The following is a 26,031-nucleotide window of genomic DNA, read 5'->3' as shown; positions in this document are numbered from 1 at the left end:
CTATGGATCTTCTTTTACAGGATCAGGTCTTCTTGCCCCCTGATGTACCTTCCCAGTGATGTCACTCCCCAGAGATGTTTCTCCACAATGATGTTTCACTTGGTGCCTCTGCGCTGCTTGGTTAGCTCGCGAACAAAGGGCCCACCCTGCTTGCTGCGGGCAGGCTATGGGAACAAAGGAGCTACCGCCCACCCCTTTGTCCTCCCGGTTCGGGTTTGGTCCCAGCGCCCTAGCAGGCTGAGCAGGGAGGCGCTATGCCGCCAAAGAAGGGAGGGAGACAGGGCGTGGGGGGATCTGGATGTAAGCTGGATGGGATAGGAAGAGAGAGGAGGTATCGGGCAGTATAGCCCCTGTAGGATGGCCACGAAGTGTGGGCGGGCTGAGGTATGTTCCCGGCTGCCGCAGCACTCACTCACCACAATGATCCAGAAATTTTATATTGCTTTTTTGGACTTCATCTCTGCTGACTACTCTATTGTTGGCTAAGTGGAAATTTTCAAATTTATTGTGAATAGACAGAACACTGTCTATAGAAAGAGAACTTAATATTCACTTGTTTTGTTCTGGTTAGTGATACCATTGTTTCACTAAATACAGTCTTACAGTAAAGAACACTTCAAAATTTAAATCATAAAGCTAAATTTTCAAAACCAGAATTTATTTGCTCAGTATTTATTCAAGACTTGGAATGTCCTGGGCACAATACAAGGCATCAGCAAGCTTTACTGTGTATCTGTCCCAGGTGTATTGAGAGGGAATTTCCCTCCTACTCTTTTTCCCCACAAACTTATCAGTTCCATGGGGGTCCTATTTACTATGTCTCTTTGCTGAAGAGTGGCAACGCAAGTCTTTGCTCTGGTTCTCAACCTTGAGAAATAACCTTCCACCCACTCAATCAGAGTCCAAGCCTCTACTATCCCTACTCCCAGTGGAATTGGGGGCTGGCTGAATTTCCTACCAGGTTAACTGTGGAAGAGTGTCACTTATTGAGGAAGGTCTTGGAGTGCCACATGGGCAATGACCAGTTCCAAGTCTGGTTTCGTAATTTTCAGTTATGCATATAATCTTGAGAAGAAGTCTTCTCCAACTGTAGGTGAGAGACACCAAGATATATAACTGGAGTGCTGGTAGTTGTTTAGGAAGTTGGCAAGGTTATTCTCTGGCATGGACCAAGAATTGAATGACTAAAATATAAACCAGATTGTCGAGAAGAGGAATGTAATAACTTTATTCATTCAGAATGGTAGAAGACCCAAGTCCCTATTCATCGCAATACTCCCAGTGGAAGTGAGGGCCTATTGAGTTTCTCACCAAGTAATCATGGAGGAGTGTCACTTTTTCTGGAAGGACACCATGGAGTGCCACATGAGTAATGGCCATTTTCAGGTCATTTTCTTGAGGTTTTGGTCAGGTATCCTACCTTGAGGAGAGGTCATCTCCAATTCTAGAGGAGAGACCCCAAGGCATGACCTATACCTGAGGGTGCTGGTAGTTGGTTAGGGATTTGCCAAAGTCATTCTCCATCATGGACAAAGAATCAAGTGACTGAGAAAAAACAGTCCAAGTTGTGGGGTAGGGGAAAGTAATCCAGATTGGAGAAGACCAAGATTCTATTAAACAAATGCTGGCTTAGGTACTTTACAGGGCCCCTGAGCATCCCCTTCCCCTGTTGATTCTGTGTTGACACCCGCCCCTGTGAGTTCTAGCTCTTTCCCCATGCAGAGTTTCCTAGAAAGAAAAAGTGATAGTCTTAGGAAGCTGCTTTTCCTTTCCTTACCTACCCATGTTCCTTCTATTCCTTCCCTGTAGAAACAGTTTTATCTCCAAATACTTCTCAAGGACATGTTTATGCCCACTAGGGGGAAATGATGGGATAATTTTGAGAGGACAGTGATGTTGGGAAGACCAAGTCATTCAGAAATCACTACTTCCTTGCCTGTATTTCCACATGTAGTGATGCCATGAGAAACAGTCCCCAGAGCTACACTGTGGTCTACTTCCTACTTCTCAGTCCCATGAGCCATATGAGTAGTGAACTCATAACTCTTGTTTCTACTTCCTCCTTTATCCCAATGGATTAATTATTTAAGAGAAATATTTCTAGCATCAAAATAATTTCATAGACAATGGAATTTCCTACTTAGTGGAAAAACTCAGAAATTAAATCCTTTCACTTTCACAATCTAATCTCATAATACTATTTCTCATATGGCTATGTTTCTCGTTGTTTACTAAATTTTGTACACAATTAGAAAAGTTTTTATGTTCACAAACCTCAATTGTATGTTCTGATTTAATTGTTAGCCTTAACACTCATTTCCAAATTTTGTATGTACAAAACATTAATCTGAAACTAAAGTGGATTTTATATAATATGTACAATAGAATTTAATAAAAAGCATATCGTGGTTCTTGAAAACAAGAGTGAAAGAAAAATTTTAAAATGCAAAAGTATTAAACTTGCAATCTATTCACAGTTTAGCAGTGTAAAAGAATTTATATTATTTCCTCTGTACAGTGCAGGAGACCAATCTTTCAGTTTAATTTTGCAGTTACACGAAGGATTATCTTTTTCTCCCAAATCTTTATTGACTCCCACAGATACATTTTCCATCTTTTTGGCAATTATATTGAAGCTATTCTTTATACTTGATTCTTTTTAAGAATTATCTTTAAAAGTGTGTGTGTGTGTGTGTACATGTGTGTGTGTGTGTGTGTGTGTGTGCAAGCTGTGCTTGTAGCTGTGCATGGGTTTCTGAAAAGGCTAGAAGATGGCATCTGATTCCCTAGAATTACAGGAGGTTCTGGGCTCTCTGGCATTGAGTCTGGGGACCCAGATTCACACCTTCTGTAGGAGCAGCAAGCACTCTTAACTGCTGAGACCCACTCTTAACTCTAATCCACTAACAAATTCTTCATTAGAAATGACATCCACTAAAACCACCAGTCTTCTAGAATGTGCATCTCTAACCGGTATTGATCCTCTATGTCAAAATAAACTTGATTGCTCAGTGCTTTTACTAACATTTAGAGAATTACATTAAGTGAAAATTTGCATTCCAATTAGACTCCAGAAATCATTATGTGACTGCCCAAATGGTCTCATTGTTGGCAAGAGGGAGACCTAGTAGTCATATACCAAGTAACAGGACAAGGCTACATTGCAGAATGATATAGTCAAACACTGGCTTAGTGCTCCCCAGCTTTTTTGATTTTTTTCCCTTCACTTTCAGGTATTTCTGTCCTGCTTCTACTTGGTGTAGCTCACATCATTCCAAGGTGTAGTCTTTCCACTTCTTTGTCAGATCCAGTGTGAATTAAAAGGAAGGACTTGGGCAACCTCAGGAAGAGGGGTATTTGCACTCAGAATCCCACAGATAAGAAGGGGTACACAGCTATAGTCTGTCCACTGGACTCAGGAAGCAGATTCTGGGTGTCTTCACCATGATTTGAGCTCCACTATTTCTCATCTCCCTTCATCACTTAACATGTGGGTGAATATAAGGAATTCTGGGAGAATAATTTTTGGTTGCTTGTAATATTTGGCACATATTATTCACAGGGAGTGAGGTTTGCTCTTCCTTACTGACTTTTATTATCTTCTTTTTATAGGGTCATGTGCCCAGTTTATGCTGACTAAGCCAAATTCCATATTAGGGTACCTAGGGAGAAGAGCCACCTTCTCCTGCAAACACAGCAGTGATGTAATTGCATATGCCACACTTGTTTAGTACTATTGGTTGTTTCCCTCCTTTGGAAATTTTCAAGGCGAATTCTAGCAGCATAAAAACTAATCGTCAAGTAGAGGAGGCTATCAGTTCAGTTCTTCCTTAGGGACCTCTGGACCCTGACTCCGAGTTCATGCTTTCTTGAACAATAAAGACTTACTTTCCATCTCTGTGGGACAACCAAGGGCAATGGCAATAGCCTCTAATAAAATTAAAAACACAAAATACACAAACTCCTGGGAAACAGTGAAGGTGGTTCAAAGAGGCAAGTTCATGATACTTATGGTCGAGATGGAGGAAGGACAGAGATGAGAGCGAGAAGAAAGATGTCTTAATTGAGGGAGCCATTATAGAGTTAGCAGAAACCTGGCTCTAGAGAAATTCCCAGGAATCCGAAAGAATGTCCCCACCTAGGACCCTTGGTAATAGAGGAGAGGGGACCTGATCTTGACTTGCCCTATAGTCAGACTGATGATTATCTTAAATATCACCATAGAGCCTTCATCCAACAACTGATGGAAACAGAGGCAGAGACCCACATCAGAGCACCAGACTGAGTTCCCAAAGTCCAGATAAAGAATGGAAAGAATGTGAATAGGAGCAAGGAGGTCAAGACCATGATGGATTCACCCACTGAAACAGTTTGCCTGAGCTAATGGGAGCTCATAAACTCCAGCCAGACTGGGAAGGAACAAGCATAGGACCAAATTAGTTTTTCTGAATGTGGTTGACAGTTGCATGACTGGGGCAGACTGAGGGGCCACTGGCAATGGCACCAGGATTTATCCCTACTGCATGTACTGGCTTTGGGGGATCCTATTATCTTTGGATGTATATCTTGCTCAGCCTAGATATAGTAGGGAGGGCCTTGGACCTTCCACAGGGCAACATTCCTTACACTCTCTGAGGATTAGATGCAGGTGGAGTGGTAGGATTGTAGAGGGAATGGGAGGAAGGGAAGGAATTGGAACTTGAATTCATAGGTTTTTTTTTAAAATCTAATAAATTAAAGAAAAGAATTTAAAAATCTTAACTAGAGCAATAAGAGAACTAAAAAAGATCAAGGATATACAAAATGGAAAGGAAAAGGTCAAACAACTTTATTTACAGATAATACAATAATATAAGTGACCCTATAAGTTCCACCAGGGAATTCCTACAACTGATAAACACTTTCATAAAAGAACCTGGATAAAAATTAACTCACGGGGGCTGGAGAGATGGCTCAGAGGTTAAGAGCATTGCCTGCTCTTCCAAAGGTCCTGAGTTCAATTCCCAGCAACCACATGGTGGCTCACAACCATCTGTAATGGCATACAGACAGAATATTGTATACATAATAAATAAATATTAAAAAACAAACAAACAGTTGAAGGGCCAATAGCTAGGCAGGATTTTCAGAGCAGAGAGGACTCTGGGAGAAAGAAGGGGTCACAGAGGAAGCAAAACATGCAGAAGGAGAGGTACAAGCCACAAGCTGCATGGCACCACATAGACAGACAATAAAAATGGGTTAATTTAAGTTATAGAAAAAAAAAAAAAAAAAAAAGAAAAAAAAAAAAAAATTAACTCACAGAAATCAGGAGCCTTTCTATATACAAAGACAAATGGCCTGAGAAAGATATTAGGGAAACAACACCTTTTATAATAGCCTAAATATTTAAAACTATCTTGGGGTGACTCTAGCCAAGCAAGGGAAAGATTTGTATAATAAAAACCTTAAGACATTGAAAAAAATTGAAGAAGATATCAGAAAATGGAAAGATCTCTCGTGCTCAAGGACTGGTAAGATTAATATAGTAAAAATGGCCCTACTACCAAAAGCAATCTATAGATTCAATGCAACCCCCAACAAAATTCAAACAGAATATTTCAGAGGTCTTGAAATGACAATTTTAAGCTACATATGGGAATGCAGAATGGCTAAACCATTATGAATAATAAAAGAAATGCTGGAGGTATGACCATATGCAATCCCAAGTCATACTACAAAGCTATAGTAATAAAGGAGCATAGTTTTTGGCATAAAAACAGAAACATAGATCAATAAAATGGATCTGAAAGCCCAGACATAAATTCACATGCCTATGGATACCTTATTCCTTTCATAAAGAACCCAGAATAACACTTAAAAAGAGACAGAATCCTCAATAAATTGTGGTGCTCAAAGTGGGTGGCTGCATGCAGAAGAGTGTGACTAGATCCATACTTATGAGCCTCTGCAAAAATGTATTCTCAAATGGACAAAAAATCTCAACATAAAACCAGGTACACTGACATTGATAGAAGAGAACATGAGGCATCACTCTGAACTGTTTGGGACAGGAAAAGACTGTTTCAACTGAACTCTTTCAGCACAGCACTAAGAACAACAATTAATAAATAGGATCCCAAGAAACTGAAAAGCTTCTGTATGACAAAGGACAATATCATACCAACAATGTGGCAGTTTACAGAATGAGAAAAGTGTTTTTACAAATACTACACTGAATAGAGGACATAAGGCCAAAATTCTGGACTTGAAGAAAACAAATAACACAATTAATAATAGTGGTATAGATTTGAACAGAGTATTCTTCAAATGACTGATAAGCTTTAAAGAAATGTTCAACATGCTTAGTCATCAGGAAACTTCAAATCAAAGCTCCTTTAACACTTTAGTTTGCACCAACACTGTTTGTCCAATAGCTTAGGCATATATTTAGCTAACTCTTACATCTTCAATTAACCCATAATTCTTGTCTGTGTTAGCCATGTAGCTTGGTACCTTTTATCATCAAGGCATTCTCATCTTGCTTCCTCTGGGTCTGGGTTACAACTACAGACTTCCCAGAATTCTCTGAGTCTGGTCAGCCCACCTATACTTCCTGCCTAACTACTGGACAATTAGAGTTTTCTTAAACCAATACAAGTGGCAAATATTTACAGGGTACAAGATCATTGTTCCACAGTAATGGATGGCTGGGTGGGAGGCCAGAATGTGAAGGTCAAATACAGAGAGGGAAGGAAGAAGGGTCATAGAAAGGACTATAGTCTGAGAAAGGCAAAATTAAGTGGCATTTGAGGAACAGTATGAAAACCTACTAGAGTAGAAGCTTCATAAAATATACATATCTGAGGGGAATCTCAATGAAATTGCCAAATGATTGAAGAGATGGAGTCCCAGATGAATATCTCTTGTCACCAAGTGAAGCTTGGGAATGCTAACTGAGTTTTTGATCAAGTGTTGTCATGGGAATCCTCAAACAACCCATGTACTTGTGAAGATATAGGTTTCTGTCCACAAATTGATGGAAAGACTCCATTGGTGAAGACAACACCCACACAACTCGTTGGATATGGTAAACTTGAGCCGGTACCTACTGAGAGTGTTCACTCCTGTGTTCCAGTGTCTTTGGTACAGGAAGGTAATTTGTATGCTACTAAAAGAGAAGCATAATGCCAACATAGTCACACACCCTTTAATCTACAGTGATACTGTCTGCAAGATACACTAGTGCAATAGTGGAATAAAGCCTGTAAGTATAACCAACCAATATCTGATTGGTTTAAAGGTCTACACCAGGAAATGGAAACTTGGGTAATCACAAACTTGACACTAGACTGCCCAGGAAACTAGGGTAAAACCAAATACTACTGCTCTTTAAAAACAAAAGTAGCAATAAAATAATGTCTAATGACATTCTGCTGTACTCTTAGATCAGTGACTTGCTCATCCATCTTCAGAGAATCTTCCTTCTGCAGCAGATGAGAACAAATACAGAGACCCACAACATCCATTAAGTAAAGAGAGTCCTTGAAGCACTTCATCCAAAATTCAATTTCTGCATCAAATCCCTCCATTCAGGCATCAAGAAAACTTGTGAAAGTGAAAGTATAAAGAGTGTAAAAGCCAGAGTGGATGAAGGACACAAAGAAAACAAGGCCCTCTCAATAAACAGGAATAATGTACACATAAACTCACAGATACTGAGGCAGCATAGACAGAGCCTGCATGACTCGGCACCAGACGGGGTCCTAGAGCTGAATGCAGAAGTGGACAGAAGCAATCTCCAATTGGTAATCACTTGAACACTAAAATTCAGTTTTCTCCAAGACTGTATCACTGTGGAAACAAAGTACTTTGAATGTTAGGCTGTGTGTCTAGCATTAGATGGCCAAAGGAAATAAACACAATGGCATTTTTTGACTCACAATATAATGTCATTGTTTTTTATTTATTTTAATTATATCTTTTAAAGATAAATTATTTTTCATTTTTATCTTTATTACACACATATTTTCCCTTTCTCTCTTTACCCTAAAATTACTTTAATTTTAGACTATGGCTTCCAGTATAATACTTATCTGAGTGTGTGAACTAGTGTGGTGCTGCATCTGTGTCTGACTCATGTGCCTTCTCTATGGTCTTTTCCTTCTGTTTCTTTGATTCTTTTCCAATATATTAAGTTTTTCTTTATTTCATTTTATTTTATTATCACTTAGAAGCTTGGTTTTTTTAAAATGTATTTATTTCTTTTACAACCAGAGCAGTTTTCCCTCCTACCTCTTTTCCCATACTCTCCCTGCCACCTCTCCTCTGCCCTTGCCCAATCTAATCTTCTGCCTTTTTGTTCCAAAAATGACCAGCCTCCCATGGATAGTAACAAAACATGGCATATCAAGTTACAAGAAGAATAAGAATATCCCCTTTAATTAGGCTGGGCAAAGCAATCCAGTATGATGCCAGAAAAAGAGTTAGAGACAACCCCTGCTCCCACTGTTATAAGTCTGGCAAGAAGACCAAGCTACACAACTGTCACATATATGTAGAAGGCTAGGAACTGATGCAGCAGACTCCGTGGTTGCTGGTTCAGCCTCTATGAGCCCCTATGAGCCCAGGTTAGTTGGTTCTGTGTGTTTTCCTGTGGTGTCTTTTACCCCTCTGCCTCCTAAAATCCTTCCACCCTATCTTCAGCAGTATTCCCCCAGCTCTGACTAATTTTTAGCTGCAGGTCTCTGCATTTGTTTCCACCAGCTACTGGATGAAGCCTCTCTGATGGCAGTAGGGACAGACACCAATCTATGAGTATAGGAGAATATTGTTAGGCATATTTACATTGACATTTTCCCTCTGGTCTTCTTTGGTTCTATCCTAGCTCTCTGGGCCATCCAGCCTCTGTTTCCTAATGCCTCCAGGCAGTGGTCAGGGTGGGCTCACAGTTGTGGCATGGGTCTCAGTCTAGCCCAGTCATTGGTTGACCACATCTACTATCTCTGTGCCACCTTTACCCCAACACATCCCATAGGCAGACATACTGTAGGTCAAGATTTATGTGACTGGGTTTGTGTTCTAATCCCTCCACTGGAAATCTTGACTGGTCACAGGAGATCACCAGTTCAGACTGCATATCTGCTATTGCTAGGAGTCTTACCTGGGGTCATCCTTGTAGATTCCTGGGAGATTCCCTTGCATTGGGTTTCCACCTGATCCCCAACTGCCCCCTTTCTAGTCATATCTTTTAGTACTCTCCCTCTCTGTCCATAGCGACCTCCTGATCCCTCATATTTCCATTCCCACTTGCCCCCAGTCCACCTACAAAATATCTGCTATATCTGCTTTCTATGGAGATCTGAGCATCCCATTGAGGCCTCCTTATTACCTAGCTTTTCTGGGACTATGGATTGTATCATATTTTTTTTAATTTACAGCTAATATGCATTTATAAGTGAGTACATACCATGTTTGTTTTTCTGTGTCTGGGTTACCTCATCCAGGATGACTTTTTTCTAGTTCCATCATTTACCTGAAAATCCCATGATGCCATTGTTTTTAAGAGCTGAGTAATGCTCCATTGTGTAAACATACCCGAGGAAATTAAGTTCACTCACAAAAAGAATAAATAATCTCACACCAGCAAAAATCAAAGAAGAGAAACACACACACCTGTGCATGTGCATGTGCATGCACATTGCACACACACACTACCAGCACCATTGACAAAAAGAAAAGAAAAGAAATTACAATCACTGGTCATTAATATTTCCCAATATCAATGGGCACAATAAGACAGAAGCTACCAGAATTGATACGAAAACAATATGCTGCATATAACATCAAAGATAGACATTACTTCAGAATAAAGGGTAGGAAAAAGATGTTCCAAGCTAATGAAAGTAAGAAGCAAGCTGTTAATATCTAATAAAATAGAATTTCAACCAAAATTAATAAAGAGATGGAGAAGAACATTTGATATGCATCAAAGGAAAAATACAGAAAGATGATGCCTAAATTCTGAACCTCTATGCCCCAAATGCAAAGGCACCCACATTTGTAAATGAAACATTACAAAAGCTTAAAGTACATGCTGGACCCCATAGAGTAACAGTGGGATATGACAACTCTATACTCTCAGCAATCGATAGGTGGTCCAGACAGAAACTAAACAGAGAAACAATGGAACTAACATTCTTTATGACTCGAATGGACCTAACAGAACATTTCACCCAAACACAAAAGAATATCCCTTCTTCTTGGCACCAGATAGAATATTTTCCAAAATTGATCATATATTCAGTCACAAAACAAGACTCAACAGTTGCAAAAAAAATTGAAATAACATCCTGTATCTTATCATATAAACATGGGTTAGAGCTGGATTTTTTTATTTTTTTATTTTTTGGAAAAACAAAGCTGAAGTAATTTTTTACTTTTTTGTTATTTTTTTTAATTTATTTATTTATTAAGGATTTCTGCCTCCTCCCCGCCACCACCTCCCATTTCCCTCCCTCTCCCCCGATCAAGTCCCCCTCCATCATCTGCTCGAAGAGCAATCAGGGTTCCCTGACCTGTGGGAAGTCCAAGGACCACCCACCTCTATCCAGGTCTAGTAAGGTGAGCATCCAAACTGCCTAGGCTCCCCCAAAGCCAGTACGTGCAGTAGGATCAAAAACCCACTGCAATTGTTCTTGAGTTCTCAGTAGTCCTCATTGTCCGCTATGTTCAGCTAGTCCGGATTTATCCCATGCTTTTTCAGACCCAGGCCAGCTGGCCTTGGTGAGTTCCCAATAGAACATCCCCATTGTCTCAGTGTGTGGGTGCACCCCTCGCGGTCCTGAGTTCCTTGCTCGTGCTCCCTCTCCTTCTGCTCCTGATTTGGACCTTGAGACTTCTGTCCGGTAGAGCTGAATTTTTTAACAACAGAAACTACAGAACACCAAAAACTTATAAAAACTGAACAACTCTACTTAATTACCACTGAACTAATCAAGAAACAAAGTTAGAAACTAAAGACTTTCTAGAATTCAATGAAAATAAATTCACAACATACCAAAACTTATGAGACACAATGAAAACAGTGCTCAAAAAAAAGTTTACACCTAGGATACCATAGAAGAAAAAGAAGCATACTCACCCAGGAGGAGTAGATACCAACAAATAATAAAATAATCATTCTGAGGGCTGAAATGAATAAAATAGAAACAAAGAGAACAATACAAAGAATCAATGATACAAAGAGCTATTCAAGAAAATAAAAAAGAGAGACAAACCCTATCTAAACTAACTAACAGGTAGAGAGAGAATATCCAAATTAACAAATCAGAAATGAAAAGGGGGACATAACAACAGACACTGAGAAAATCCAGAGAAACATAAGGTCATATTTGAAAACGCTGTGCTCCACAAAATTGGAAAATCTAAAAGGAATCGGCAAACTTCTTGAAAGATACCACGTACCAAGCGAGATGTCTTTGTCATTTCTAGAGTTTGAAGTTTCTTAGTTCTTGTTTACTTAGGTAATATTATATCTTTCTGGAGTCTTTGATGGAGTTAAGACTAGTTAGTTATAGTTATAGTTTTCCTTAGTTATGATAAAGATTATTGTAACTTTTACTTGATAACTGTTTTGTTATATGTAATTTTGCTATGTTAAAGTTAAAGCCTTCTTTTTTGTTTAAACAGAAAAAGGGGAAATGATGTGGGAGTGTCATATATCAATCTGTTGATTTCATTGGTTAAGCAATAAAGAAACTGCTTCGCCCTGTGGGTGGAGTAAACAGAACAAAATGCTGGGAGGAAGAGGAAGTGAGGTCAGACTCCACAGCTCTCCTCTCGGGAGCAAACGCCTGAGAGAGACGCCATGCCCCGCTCCCTGGCAGAAACACGCCATGAAGCTCCGACCCAGGATGGACTAGGCTAGAATCTTCCCGGTAAGACCGGTGCACACAGATTATTAGAGATGGGTTGATCGGGATATCAGAATTAGCCAGTAAGGGCTAGAGCTAAAGGGCCAAGCAGTGTTTAAATGAAAAAAAAATATCAGATAAGCAATTTAAATATACCTATAACATTAGGAAATAGAAGCACTTTTTTACAAGTCTCCCAATGAAAAGGATCCCAGGACCAGAAGGTTTTAGCTCAGAATTCTATCAGACATTCGAAGAAGAGTTAATACCAATACTTCCCAAATTGTTCCACAAAATAGAAACAGAAGAAACCTTGACAAATTCTTTTTGTAACCCTGATCCACAAACCACATGAAGACTCAACAAAGAAAGAGAATTACAGACCAATTTCCCTCATGAACATTGATGCAAACAAAATTCTATAAAGTACTTACAAGCCTAATCCAAAAACATATCAAAAAGATCATCCATCAAGATCAAGTAGGCTTTATCCCAGAGATGCAGGAATCATTCAATATATGAAAATCTGCCAATGTAATACACCTTCTGAACAAACCGAAAGAAAAAACACCACATGATCATTTCATGAGATACTGAAAAAGTCCTTTAACAAATACAGCAGCCATTGGTGATACAAGTCTTGGAGAGATCAGTGATACAAGAGACATACCTAAACATAATAAAAGCAGTAAGTGACAGCTCACACCAAATTAAATGGAGAGAAATTCAAAGCAATACCATTAAAATCAGCAACAAGACTAGGCTTGCCACCATATAGGGAGTCTCAGCCCTAGATGACAGATAATAAAATTAACAATGAGAGAGAAAGAAAGAAAGAAAGAAAGAAAGAAAGAAAGAAAGAAAGAAAGAAAGGAAAGGGAAGAAAGAGAGAGAGAAAAGGAGACAAACACACACACACACACAGAGAGAGAGAGAGAGAGAGAGAGAGAGAGAGAGAGAAAGAGAGAGAGAGAGAGGAGAAATTCATCTTGCCCAGGGCTAAGTGCCCTGTTGGGTTGCACAATATCAAGGGGGTCAGAACTAGAAACACACACAAGCAGGAAACACTAAACAGACTAAGCAGGTTGTACTTATGTGTTTATTAACGTGTTTGTAATAACTATGATTAAAATACAGGAGGTTGTGAATTTTGGAGGTGAAAGACATAGGAGGTTAGGAGGAAATGGTAAATGAGACAATTCTATTCTAATAAAAGAAAAAGCTCCCTCTTGCATGGTAGAGGAGTAATTTGAAGCAGAGCATGATTTAGCAGAGTAATAGTGATAGATTCTCTCCGAGAGACTATGAGCTGTCTACACACAGGTTCTTAGCCTGATAATGTCACCCAATCTGAGTTTTATTCGTGGGATGGCTCAATCACACAGTGGTTGTTTTCTCCCATGATTTTCATGCCACTGTTGGGTTAGTGGATGTGTCTGGTTAGGCCAGTCTCTCATTTAGCTCTCAGAGTTCACAGATGGTAGAGATTGAGGCCCATTTCTCTCCTCTGGTAGCATGCACAATACCTCCAAGCACTATGTATGCTACCCAGTAGGGATGAAGCTTCCAAATGAGTGCCAGCTGGGTCTCTCCATATTTCATTACTCAGTCGTGTTATGTCATCACTAAGAGGGTCTTACCTTCATGTTAAGGTAGAAAACAATAAGCAAAAGCAATCAATATCTTGCAATGTTTGGAGTCTCCAAAGGATGTAGCGCATTCTTGGAACTTGGATGCTTACTTGTTAACCTGTGCTATATAGTGCAAGCAATGTCAGACTGTTATAAGGTCACTCCATTTTAACTCTTTTTTAAGCATTTGTATATGCAAATATTTTAGGAAGACTCTGCAGTAGTAGGTTTCCATATGCCCTTTACAAAATGCCTTGATTGGTAATTATCTGTCTCTGTATTTCCTATTCTACACTGCCTTCTTATGCCCAACCCTATTTTAGCCATCCATTTTCCCTAATTCCCCTTTAACCCTCTATACCACTGACTTCCATCTCCTCCCCTTTGAAATTCCCCACATACCTCGTTGCTAATTTCTTGATGTCTACTTATTTTCAAATGAAGCGTATGCATCTGAAGATTCAAAGCCAATATCCAGAGATGAGAAAAACAGCTATATTTATCTGTCTGGCTGTGGGTTATCTCACTCAATATGATTATTATCAGAGCTCTCAAAACAACCATGTAATAAAGCAAAGTAATTAAAAATATCTAAGAAATGGAGTGGAAAATACACAATTTGTGGGGCTCAATGCCTTGCCAAGCATTATACAGGGAAAACCTGCAGACTTGGATTTGTTCCTGGCAGGGGCTAAAGGAGAATGAGGGCTCACTCCTCTCAATGCTCCCAGGTCTATTATCCATTAGTCTTGTTCATTCCTCTATGCAGGCTTTTTAGAAACCTGATTCTCAGACTGGAAAATTGAGTTTCACAGCTATTGTGCAAGCAACCTTTTTCTAGGGAGAGGCTAGGAGCTATAAAATTTAACCTCTTCTCTGCAGTGGATCTGTGAAATATCAGTCTCAAACCATCCCTTTATCCTGTGATCTGAGAGGACTCATGATGCCAACTTCTCTTGCTAGAAGATTTTTCATGAATTCCTTCACGATGAACTCTGTAAAATTTGAGGCTTTTTGATGTATGTACAAACTCCTTACCCAGAGAACGTGAGGACCTGACTTCACCATTGGAGCCATCCAGAGGATGAGAGTTGAGGTTATTCCCCCAGACCTTCCTGATCCCAGGTGTGAAGATGCCCTAAGCCCAGAGTTTCCATTTTCATGCCATTTGGAATTCTGGTCCTCGCTCAATAACTTGAAATATATCATGCAGATTTTATGAGAACATCTGAGCTAGTCATATTAGCCCATCCTCTACTGTATTAGAGATTTGGGCACTGGCAGTGGTAAGGTAGCTGATTAAAATTCTTTGTTTGTTTTGTGATGTAGGGGACTTAGGGATGCTAAGTAACTTTGATTCCAGAAAAATGTAGATGAAAAACAAAACTGTCCTGAGGAATCTTCAAGCTAGGGTAGTATGTATGTGATCTAAACCACTCTTCAGGGACAGGGACTTGAGGATTCCTTTTGAAATATAAGGCATAGTGGTGTTCATGTTCTGAATGAGCCTCACGTTTCCTATTCAGCTAAATGCAGGTCACATTTTCTGGCACAGTGTGTGCAAGCCTGTAAACTGTATTCTGCCTTTCTCTTGGAGGCAAGTGCTCCATATACAGAAGCTTGTTTTGTGGATCTATTGCAGGAAGTAGTCTCCTTCAATTTCACCATCTTCAGCTATCCTACCTTCTACTGCAACCAATGAGAGTAGTGTATATGTTCTTTGTGATATATACCACCTACAATAAGAAAAAAAATTGACCAGAATATGGGAAAGAGTAGTAACTCTTGGTGCATCTGAATAGATATGAAGGTTTCGTTGTACAGAGAGCACAGGTTGCTGTATAGCACACCCCCTCCTAGGGCTCCTGATTTTAACAGTCAGAGGTTTTAGGAAAGCACTGGTACCTGCTGAGGATCGATGTCTACTCCAGCAACCAGATGGCACTGCCAGCCACAAATTTGCTAGTGTTTCTCCAGGCGCTCAGCTGATTTTTACTGACCTAGCCCCATTTCATGTGCATGAAAAATTATTTATTTTTAAACCTTTATTTTTTCAGATGGAGCCTAGGCTGATATTGACAGGAATGGTATCACAACCTCCAGGACCAGAGATATTTGCATATCAATGACCTCTGATGACAGGGACAGGGAAGTGACTGCCTCTCACTAGGTTGTGTGGCCCCAGGAGAACTGTCCCGGGTCTCTACCATGACGGAGGTTCCAGTTATCCACATTTTCAAAATTCATTGCACAGGTGGCTGTTTTCATGGAATTCTGGGAGTGTGAAGAGGGAAAATGACAGTTTCTTCCTGCCCTGCCAAAGCCAGCTTCTCTTTACCTCCTTCCTATACTATTCATACTAGCATGGTCAAGAAGCCAAATCCAGGTGTCTATGACATTTGACAACATGGGTGCTGATCTGAGCAAGTGGTTCTGTTATAAAAGCCAATAGCCTATGATTTCTGTCTCAGAATCTTAGGAGCATTCTCAGGTCAGTGACATGTGCACTTGGTACTGGAGAGGCTGCAGGCTGGAGGGAAGGGAGGGCCTTGTTCTGTTCTTAGCAGAGAAAGGAGGGTCACAGAGGCCAGAAAGACACAGTTGAGCAAAAAACAGTGGGTCGGTGAGCATGTGTGGGTCCCAGGCCTGACAGTCCCACTTCACTGGGCCAAGTGACATTTTATCATATTTCTATGGCTACCAGATTTTTCCTGTGCTTTCAGGAATGAATTCAGCACTGTATCTCCATCCACTTGTCCGGGAAGACAAGGTGTATTTTAGAGTGTTCAGAGAACAGATGCACCAGATAGGATGTGTAGGTGCAATGACCTGAGATCCCTCTGTTACACCCTGGCTACCACCATCTGCTAATTCACCAACCCAGACATGACCCCAAGAGCAGGGAAGCCCTTCACACCTGAGCAATAGGTCCATCTTTCTGTCAGACTTCTACTCTGTGTCCCAAGGCAGTCAGATGGCTCCAGTCCTGCAACCCAAATAATCCCCAGATGGGAGGCTTGCAGACCTGGCCTGAGATAAAGAGGGCTAGACATGGGTGTGGGAAGGATAGATAAGGGATTGTCTGCCCTGTACTCTGAGTGCTTCCCTGAGGCTGTGATTGTCAGGTAGATGGAGACCAAAGCCATGCTTAGTCCAGTACCTGCGAAATAGAGGCATGATGAAGAGGTGGGAAAGAGTCAGACAGAAGGACCCTAGCCTGCTTGGACCAGTCTGTTATCCAGCAGTGTGATCCCAATGGTAGAGCCAACTAAGGGCCCTGGAAGCTGAATTAGTCTGCAGACCCTGGGAGGAAACCCAAAGACAGGCTGATCCATTCAGAGCCAAGCCAGCCTGTAGTTCTTCACCCCTCCCCCATCCCTGCCACCCTCCACCGGAAGCACTCGACACACTTCTAACGTCCAATTCCTGATGTAGACAGGAATATGGTCATGGAGTCTTCGCCAGTGGCTGCTCAGCACATATGGCCTTCAGCGTCTGGAAGATGTGGAGCGGAGCCACATCAGATTCAGCAAACCCACCATGATCCTGGGGGAACAAAGGCCATGCTTAGTAAAACCTGGGAGCCTCAGGCCAGACCAGCTCCGTGAATTGGGCCAGCTGGGCCACCGAGCTGAAATCCCATACAGAGACTCAGGAGTTTTCAGAACAGCAGATTGGGACCAGAGGGGTCCTGAAGCAGGCTTATCTGCAAAAAGTATGAGCTCAAAACCCTGACCCTCGCCTTCTCACTTGAACACATCGGGATCGATGGCAGAGCTAACAACAACCCATGCAGCCTCGCAAAGCTCCATCTCCTAGGTTCCCAGCACCTTCTTCCACCAAAGAGCCAATTTCTGCACTGTGGAATCCTTCAGCCATGTGGATGTTCCCAGTCCACTACCATTTGCCACCATTTGTGCAGCCTGAAAAAAGTGAGCTCGGAGCCCAGCCGCCAGAGATTTCACAGCGCATCCTACTGGCCACCTTTTTCCTTGCAAGGTCACCACAGCCCAGAAGGGCAGCTCCAGCACCGAGGGTAAGGGTGGGAAGAAACTTTATATAGTTGATTACTGACTTGTACTTGAGTGCCTTATGTACACAGGGCAGTGTGTTAGGCATGGAGATAGTATTATCGAAAGCTGTCTGCTGTCTGAAGATCAGACCCCTTATAAACCACTCGTTTAGGTTAGCAACACCCAGAACCGTGCCTGGCATATCCTGGGTTCTTGGTAAATGCCTGCTGGATGACAGGTAATCATGATTGCATGTAATTATTTCTCTCTTGAGGGTCCCTAAAGAGAGATGCATTCCTTCACCCTGCATAAATTTAGCCCTAACGGGGGGAGGGGGGGCTGACCCCATTACTGTGCATGTGCCATGCGCCCAACGGCTTCTGTCCCTATGACTGGGGTGCTGTATTGCGCATGCGCCATGTGCTCAACGGCTCCTGTCCCTATGATGGGGGTGGTGTATTGAGCATGCGCTTTTCCCATGTGGTATATAGGTAGTTTTGCCACCAGACTGGGAGCGTGGCTTGATGAAGGGCAGTTTGATGATGCTATTTCTGGGTTGTGTGGTTTGATAGTCGCAGCTGTTTCTGAAGATAGGTAAACCCACACAACGACTAGAAATGGATTCAGCAAGTCAGCCTGTGTGACGACCATGGAAAATGCTTGACTGCAGACCATGAGACAGGTATCACTGCTGCCTGCACAGAACGGATCTGAAAAATCAATCCAGGAGTGCCCATGCAGAGGGAAGGGGACTAGAGGGGGCATTTAAGATTTGTGCTGTGGCACTCTGGGAGATGTTTTGCCTCATAATGTTTTGTTTGGTCAATTTTTTTTCTACCTTACTGGTTTTTGTGTATGTATCATGGTTTCAAATTATGTATTTTAATTGGTTTTGTATCTGCTTGTGTATGTTTCTTGTGGCTTTATCTTTTTCTTTTGTTTTATTCCCCTAATTTGTTTCATTGTGATTTGATCCTTTCTTTCTTTCTTTCTTTTTGTTTTTGGTTTTGATACATGTTTTCTCTATGTAACATTCCTGGTTGTTCTGGAATTCAATTTATAGGCCCTCAGGTAACCTCCCTCAGCCTATACAATCTAATCCTGTGGACTTCCCTGGAGACAGGGCCGTGTAATTAGGGCAGAATTGTATTCAGAAGGCTGAATGCAGTGACTCAGGTCAGAGTTCTAGTACCTTGAACTCACTGAGACTTACCTGCCCCTGCTTACCAAGTGCTGGGATTAAAGGCTTGCACCATTTTTTTCAATGTGCCTTTTTGTTAGAGAGAGAGAAAGAAGGTGTTTGGTCAATTAGGTGGGGAAGGGGAAAAGATTAGGAAAGCGATGAGGGAGAGGAAACCAGAATCAGATTACAGGGGATGAAAAGTAACTTTTTGAATTAAAAGAGCAATAAAAGAGAAGAATAGTCTCCATTCTTAGAAAACATCGTCCATTGCTGGGAAGGGGAGAGTTTAGACCATCTATTCAGTACTCAGTCTGTCTCCTTTCTTCCCTGCACTGGGCACAGATATTCTGGATCTGCTGGTTCTCATTGCTTCTCACCACCTACACTTTGTGGACCTTTGGCCAGCACCAGGGTACAGACCTCAGGACTAAACCCTGGGGTGGATTTGCAGTCCTGGCCCCCCAGGCTGCAAGCATGGCTTTCCATGTTGAATGTGGCATCTGTCACAAATGAGGATCATGGTGACAGGAAGCTGCTGGTGACTGTGAAGAGCCAGTGCTGGCTGTGGGGAATGAGTTTGGCTCCAGGAACAGACATTACAGGATGCGTGTGCATCTAGTCTGCCACCTGCAGGATTTCAGAACATCTCCTAAGGATTTTTGCAGAGCTGTGCCCATGATGGACCTGTAGGTCCTGCCTCTTCAGTTTCTCATGGGGCTGATGGCTTTAGTGGGTAAAGCCACTAAATTGACAGTTCCAGGATCCACTTCCTATTACAACCCCCAAGAGCACAAACAGGAGGCAAATCTAGGTGTGTACTGCTCTATCCTTGCAAAACAGCTGCCGTCTTTACGAGATCAGCTGTGACTCTAAGTGTATCACCTCAGCCCACAGATGGCTTTAATCCTTCCTAGGAGGAAGGCCAAGGCTGGTACTGAACTCTGACCTGAGTCACTACATTCAGCCTTCTGAATACAGTTCTGCCCTAATCACACACAGCCCTGCTCCAGGGAAGTCCAGAGGACTAGACTGTAAGAGGTTAATTGAGGACTTCTGTACTAATACACACTCAGACTCTCAAACATTCACACACTTCCTAACACAAATTAACATACTTACACATAGTCACACACATACACCCTCATACACATAACTTGTAGATTGTGTTGGTTAGTGTTTAGTTAACGTGACATCAGGTAGAGTCATTTAGCAAGAAGAAACTTCAATTGAGAAAACACCTCCCTCAGATTGGCTCAGGGGCAAGCCCGGTGATGCATTTTTTTGATTGATGATTGATACCCGAGTGTCCAGCTGACTACAGGTGGTGCCAAACCTGGACAGTTGGTCCTGGGTGCAATAATAGAGCAGGCTGAGCAAGCCATGGGAAACAGCCAGTAAGCAGCTCTTCTCCATGGCCTATGAATCAGTTCCTGCCTCTGTGCTTCTTCCTTGAGTCCATCCCCTGACTTCCCCAGATGATGGAACATAACCTACAAGATAAATTAAACTCTTTTGTCCCCAAGTTGATTTTGGTCGTGGTGTTTTTTCACAAGAATATAAACCTTAACTAAGGCATATTTTTTCAAATTCACCTTTTTATTGATTATTTGTGGATTTCATATGATGCATTTTGATCCCACTCATCTTCCTGTGTCATCCCATCTGCCCTCTCTATTCTTGCAACCCCTCCCAGGATAAAACAAGATAAAATTTAGAAAAGAAGGGGAAAGTAAAAGAAAAATCTTGTTCTGGAAGCTGCAGTGTGACACAGTGAGTCACTCAGTCCTTCAGTTACTTGCAAGTGTTCATTGAAAAGAGTCATTGGTCTGGTTTGAAGTTTCAAGTGTTTTTTTTTTTTTTTCGACATCATCAATACCAGGCCCTCACTGAGGCTCTTCTCGGATATCATGTGGATGTTCTGTGTCATCTTGTAACTTTGGGTCTGCAAGATTAGCTCCTTAATGTGCTCCAGCAGATGGTGTGGATGATGGAATGGGCCAGCTCATACCCATTCCATGGTTCTGGGTCTGGGTGATTGATTGGTTGATCAGCCTGCCAGTTCTCCTTCATCCTCACTACCAGGGTAAGCTCTCCAGTACCGTGCCAGCTAGTTCACCCTATGTAGTAAGCAGCAAGGGACAGTAACAATTCTTCTGCTCTCATGGTCTTGGTTCAGTTTGCTCACACCAACACCAGGGCCAGCTCTACTGTGTTTCCTAAGGAAGGTATAGGGGCCATTCTGTCCAGTGTTGCAGTTGACAAGAGGTAGGGCCAGCTATCTTATTCTAGTGACCTCAGGAAGGGCCCTCTCACCTACCACAGGCCTGGAGGAGCATGGGCAGAGCTTCTCTCTCTTATGCATATCACCATATGGTATATGAGGGAAAGATCTGGTCTCTCACACTCAGTTTCTCAGGGCAAGTTCACTCATGCCTCCGTAAACAACGGGGTCAGCTCTACCGTGTTGCCCAGGCAAGCTGCAGGGCTCACTTTCCCTAGTTCTAAGGCACACACTCATACCTTTACACATTCTTCATACATCCTTATATACTATGTGTTGGTTAGTATTAGTTTATTGTTGTCATATAAACTCTACACTTATATGTTTCCAGGCTAATGCTACTTTCACTTTCCATCATGCTTTCTTGTTTATAATATTACTCCTTGCAGAACTATAACTTTGATTTTTTTCTTATTTTTATTTTATTTAAATAATCCTTTTTCATTTATTTTACATACTGACCACAGTTTCCTCTCCCTCTTCTCCTCTCCCCTCGGTTTCCCATCTAACCCCCTCCTTTCCACTCCTCAGTCTCCTTTCAGAAAGGGTCAGGCTTCCCATGGGCTTGAACAAACATGCACAGCAAGTTGAATCAGGACAAAGTTCCCTTATATGAAGGCTGGTCAAGGTAACATAGCATGTGGAACAGCTAAGGGCCAGAAACAGGGTCTGATCTCACTGCTAGGAACCTTACAAAGAGAAGAAGCTACACAACTGTCATACACATGCAGAAGGCCTAGTTCAGTCCCATGGAGGCTTTCTAGCTGTTAGTCCAGATTCCATGAGCTCCCATGAGTTCAGGTAAGCTGTTTTTGTGGGTTCCCCCATAATGACATCCTTGGCTTGTATAAGCCCTCCCTTTCTTAAGCAAGATTTCTGAAGCTCAGCACAGTGATTGGTTATGTATCTCTGCACTTGCTTCCATTAGTTACTAGATATAATATCTCTGATGACAATTGCTTTACTCACGAATCTGATTACATTGATCTATGTATCTCTTTTTATGCTATTACCAAGCTGCTTTTATTACTATAGCTCTAAAGTAGAGCTTAAAGCCAGGGATGGTGATGCCTCCTGAAGTTCCTTCATTGTATAAGATTGTCTTACTTATCCTGAGGGGTGTTTTTTATTACATATGAAGTTGAGTATTGTTTTTTGAGGTCTGTGAAAAATTGTGTTGGGATGTTGATGGGGATTGCATTGAATCTGCAGATTGCTTTTGGTAACATTGCCATTTTATTATGTTAATCCTACCTATCCATGAACATAGGAAATCTTTCCATCTTCTGATATCTTCTTCAATTTCTTTCTTCAAAGTCTTAAAGTTCTTGTCATACATCATACAGGTCTTTCACTTGTTTGGTTAAAGTCATCCCAAGATATGTTATTTATGTTATTTGTAGCTGTTTTAAAGGTGGTGTTTCTCTGATTTTTTTCTCAACCCATTTACCATTTGTATATAGGAGGGCTACTGATTATTTAGTTAATCTTGTATCCTGCCACAATACAGAATGTGTTTATCAGCTGTAGGAGTTCCCTGGGAGAAGTTTTGGGTCACTTATGTGTACTATCATATCATCTGAAAATAGTTAAAGTTTGACTTTTTTCTTTCCAATTTGTATCTCCCTTATCTCCTTTTGTTGTCTTATTGATAACTAGAATGTTGAGTACCAGATTGAATAGAAATGGAGAGAGTGGACAGCCTTGTCTTATTCCTGATAGTGGAATGACTTTGAGTTTTTCCCCCATTTAATTTGATTTTGGCTGTTGACTTGCTGTATATTGTCTTCAGTATGTTTATGTATGTTCCTTGTATCCCTGATCTCTACAACACCTTTATCATGAAGGAGTAATGGATTTTGTCAGAGGCTTCTTGAGCTTTTAATGAGAAAATTTGTTTTCGTTCTTTCAGTTTGTTTATATGATGGACTACATTGAAAGTCTTCATATCTTGAACTATTCTATCAGCTTTGAGATGAAGCCTACTTTATCATGGTGGATGATTTTTTTGGTGTGTTCTTTGATTCGGTTTACCAGTATTTTATTGAGTATATTTCCATAAATGTTCATGAGGGGGATTGGTCTTTAATTCTGTTTCTTTGTAGCATCTTTGTGTTTTAAGTATTAGGGTAATTGTAGTTTCATAAAAAGAATTTGGAAATATTCCATCTCTTTATTTTTTGTGGAACAATTTGAGGGGTACTGGTATTAATTCTTCTTTGAAAAATCTTGTAAAATTCTGTGCCAAAACCATCTATTTGTGGTTTTGTTCCCCATTGGGAGACGTTTAATGACTACTTCTATTTCTATTAGGGGTTATAAGTCAATTTAAATTATTTATCTGGTCTTAATTTTATTTTGTATGTGGTACCTCTCAAGAAAATTGTCTATTTCTTTTAGATTTTCCAGTTTTTTTGGAGTACACGTGTTTGAAGTATAACCTAATGGTTCTCTGGATTTCCTCAGTGTCTGTTGTTGTGTCCCCCTTTTCATTCCTGATTTTGTTAATTTGTATATTCTCTCTGTTTCTTTTTATTAGTCAGGATAAGATTCTGTTTATCTTGTTGATTTTCTCAGAGAAACTACTCTTTGTTTCATTGATTCTTTGTATTGTTCTCTTTGTTTCTATTTTATTGATTTCTGTCCCCAGTTTATTTCCTGTCATCTACTCCACCTAGGTGAGTTTGCTTCTTTTTGTTCTAGAGCCTTCAGGTGTGCTGTTATTAGCTAATATGAGATTTCTCCAAATTCTTTTTGTAGGCATTTAAAGCTATAAACTTTTCTTTTAGCACTTCTTTCATAGTTTGGGTATGTTGTGCATTCATTTTTATTGAATCTATGAAGTCTCTAATTTTCTTCCTTATTTCCTCCTTGACCCAGTGGTAATCCAGTGGAAAGCTGTTCAGTTTCCATGAAGCTGTAGGCTTTCCGGACTTTGTGTTGTTGTTAAATTCTGACTTCAATGTGTGGTGATCCGATTAGATGCCAGGGGTTGTTCCAATGTTTTTTGTATCTGTTGAGATTTGTTTTGTGATCCAGTAAGTGGTCAGTTTTAGAGAAGGTTCCATGTGGTGCTGAGAAAAATGCGTATTTTTACATATTTGAGCGAAATGTACTATAGATGTCTGTTAAGTCTATTTGAGTCATGACATCTGTTAGTTGCCCTATCTCTCAGTTAAGTTTCTGTCTGACAGACCTCTCCATTGGTAAAGAGTGGGGCAGTCAAGTCTCCCACTATTAATGTGTGGGGTTTAATGTGTGATTTAAGTTTCAATAATGCTTCTTTCACAAATGTAGCTTCCCTTGTATTTGAGGTATGTGTTCAGATTTGAAACTTCATCTTGATGGATTTTTCCAGTGATGAATATGAAATGTCCTTCTCCATCTCTTTTGATTAATATTAAGCCAGAGATTCTCACTTCCCTCTCTTGTATTCTGTTGGTAGTACTTGCATCTGTAGCTCCTGTTGACTTTACCCAGATTTTCCATTTCCAGAATTCCCTCAGTTTGTGTTTTCAATTTCTATTGCTTCTACTTAAATTCTCAAGTCTTAAACTGTTTCCTTCACTTGTTTCTTTTTCTTGGCTTTCTTTAAGGAATTTAATGATTTTTTTCCCAATTTTTGTTCTTTTCTGTGATTTCTTTAAGGTAATTTTTTATTTCCTTTTAAAGGTCCTCTCATCTTTATAAAGTTATTTTTATAGCCATTTTCTTCTGCTTTACCTGCACTAGCATGTTCAGGTCTTACTGTTTTCGGACCACTTGGTTCTGGTGTTGCCATTTTGCCCTTTATGTTGTTGAATGTATTTTTCCACTGGTGTTTACCTTTCTGTGTTTGGGATACTTATAGGTATAAGTGCTGATTCTTGTGTTGCCTTTATTGGATGGGTGTTTTGTTCCTTTATTATCTGTTTCCTTTTTTGTTTTTTTGACCTAAATGGCCAAGGGTTTTATTGAATGGCTGGTCATCAGTGTAATGATTTCTGCACGAAAGGGATGTTGGCAGTATGTGGGAGCCCATGGTAGGCGAGGAACAGAAAAATATGCCAGTCAGACAGAAAGAGCTAGGTGAGGGATTTATTGAGGTGGAGGAAATGGGGAAAGAGAGAGAGAGAGAGAGAGAGAGAGAGAGAGAGAGAGAGAGGCAGAAACCTGCTTGCCTCCTTAGAAAACAGCAGGAATAGAGCAGGAATGGGTGGAGTTTGTCTCTTAAAGGGACCTTTTGCACCTACATTCAGAATACTAGGGACTTAGGAGCCATGGTCCCTGGGCTGGCAAGGGTGCTGCCTGAGTGCATGCTGCCAGTTGACAGGGGCCAGAATAATGTCTGAATCCTACCGTTCTCATCTTTTTCTTATTATAAAAAGGTAGGGAAATTAAAGGGAATAGGAAGTGGTACAGGGAGGGGGCACCAGTGGGGACTGCCCACAATAACTATTTTCATTACACTGCAATGGTCAGAAGCAGTATGGTTCAGGACAAATACATTACAAATTTTGGATTGTTTCAGAGTACATATGATGATAAAAATTTTAAGTAAATTTTTATTGAAAGAGTTGTCATTTTTAAAGTTAATGTTTGCTATGACCAACATTCCCTAGGTGAGCACAACAAAAGGACAGGAAACAACTCAATAACACTGTATATGCCCAAAGAAAAAAGAAAGCAAAGCACAATGGAACATGTATATGTTTCAGTTTATGCTATACAGAAATAGTTAAATTACATTCCAGATAAACATGCTACATTAAGAAATAGCACTAGTAAGAAATTAATACCCAAAATGCAGAAGTGGTTTCAACATGAAGATACGAGACAGTGAAATTATGACCTGGACAAAAATAGCACATACCCCATTCCACTAGTTTTGCCTGGGTGGATCTGAAACTGTCATTTCTGAGAACTTTACCTTTCCCCAAATTCATCAAAATGCCAACCACCATCATAAAAAGGCACTTCAAACTGTTAAACCACAAATCTGAATCTAATTGATAACTTTTCTTTTAAAACTTATATACTTATTTAGAAA

Source organism: Microtus oregoni, unplaced genomic scaffold, assembly GCF_018167655.1.
Source record: "Microtus oregoni isolate MIOR12 unplaced genomic scaffold, Mior012 000029F_ref0000214, whole genome shotgun sequence".
In the NCBI taxonomy this organism is placed as follows: domain Eukaryota; kingdom Metazoa; phylum Chordata; class Mammalia; order Rodentia; family Cricetidae; genus Microtus; species Microtus oregoni.
Note: the sequence above shows the minus strand (reverse complement) of the source record.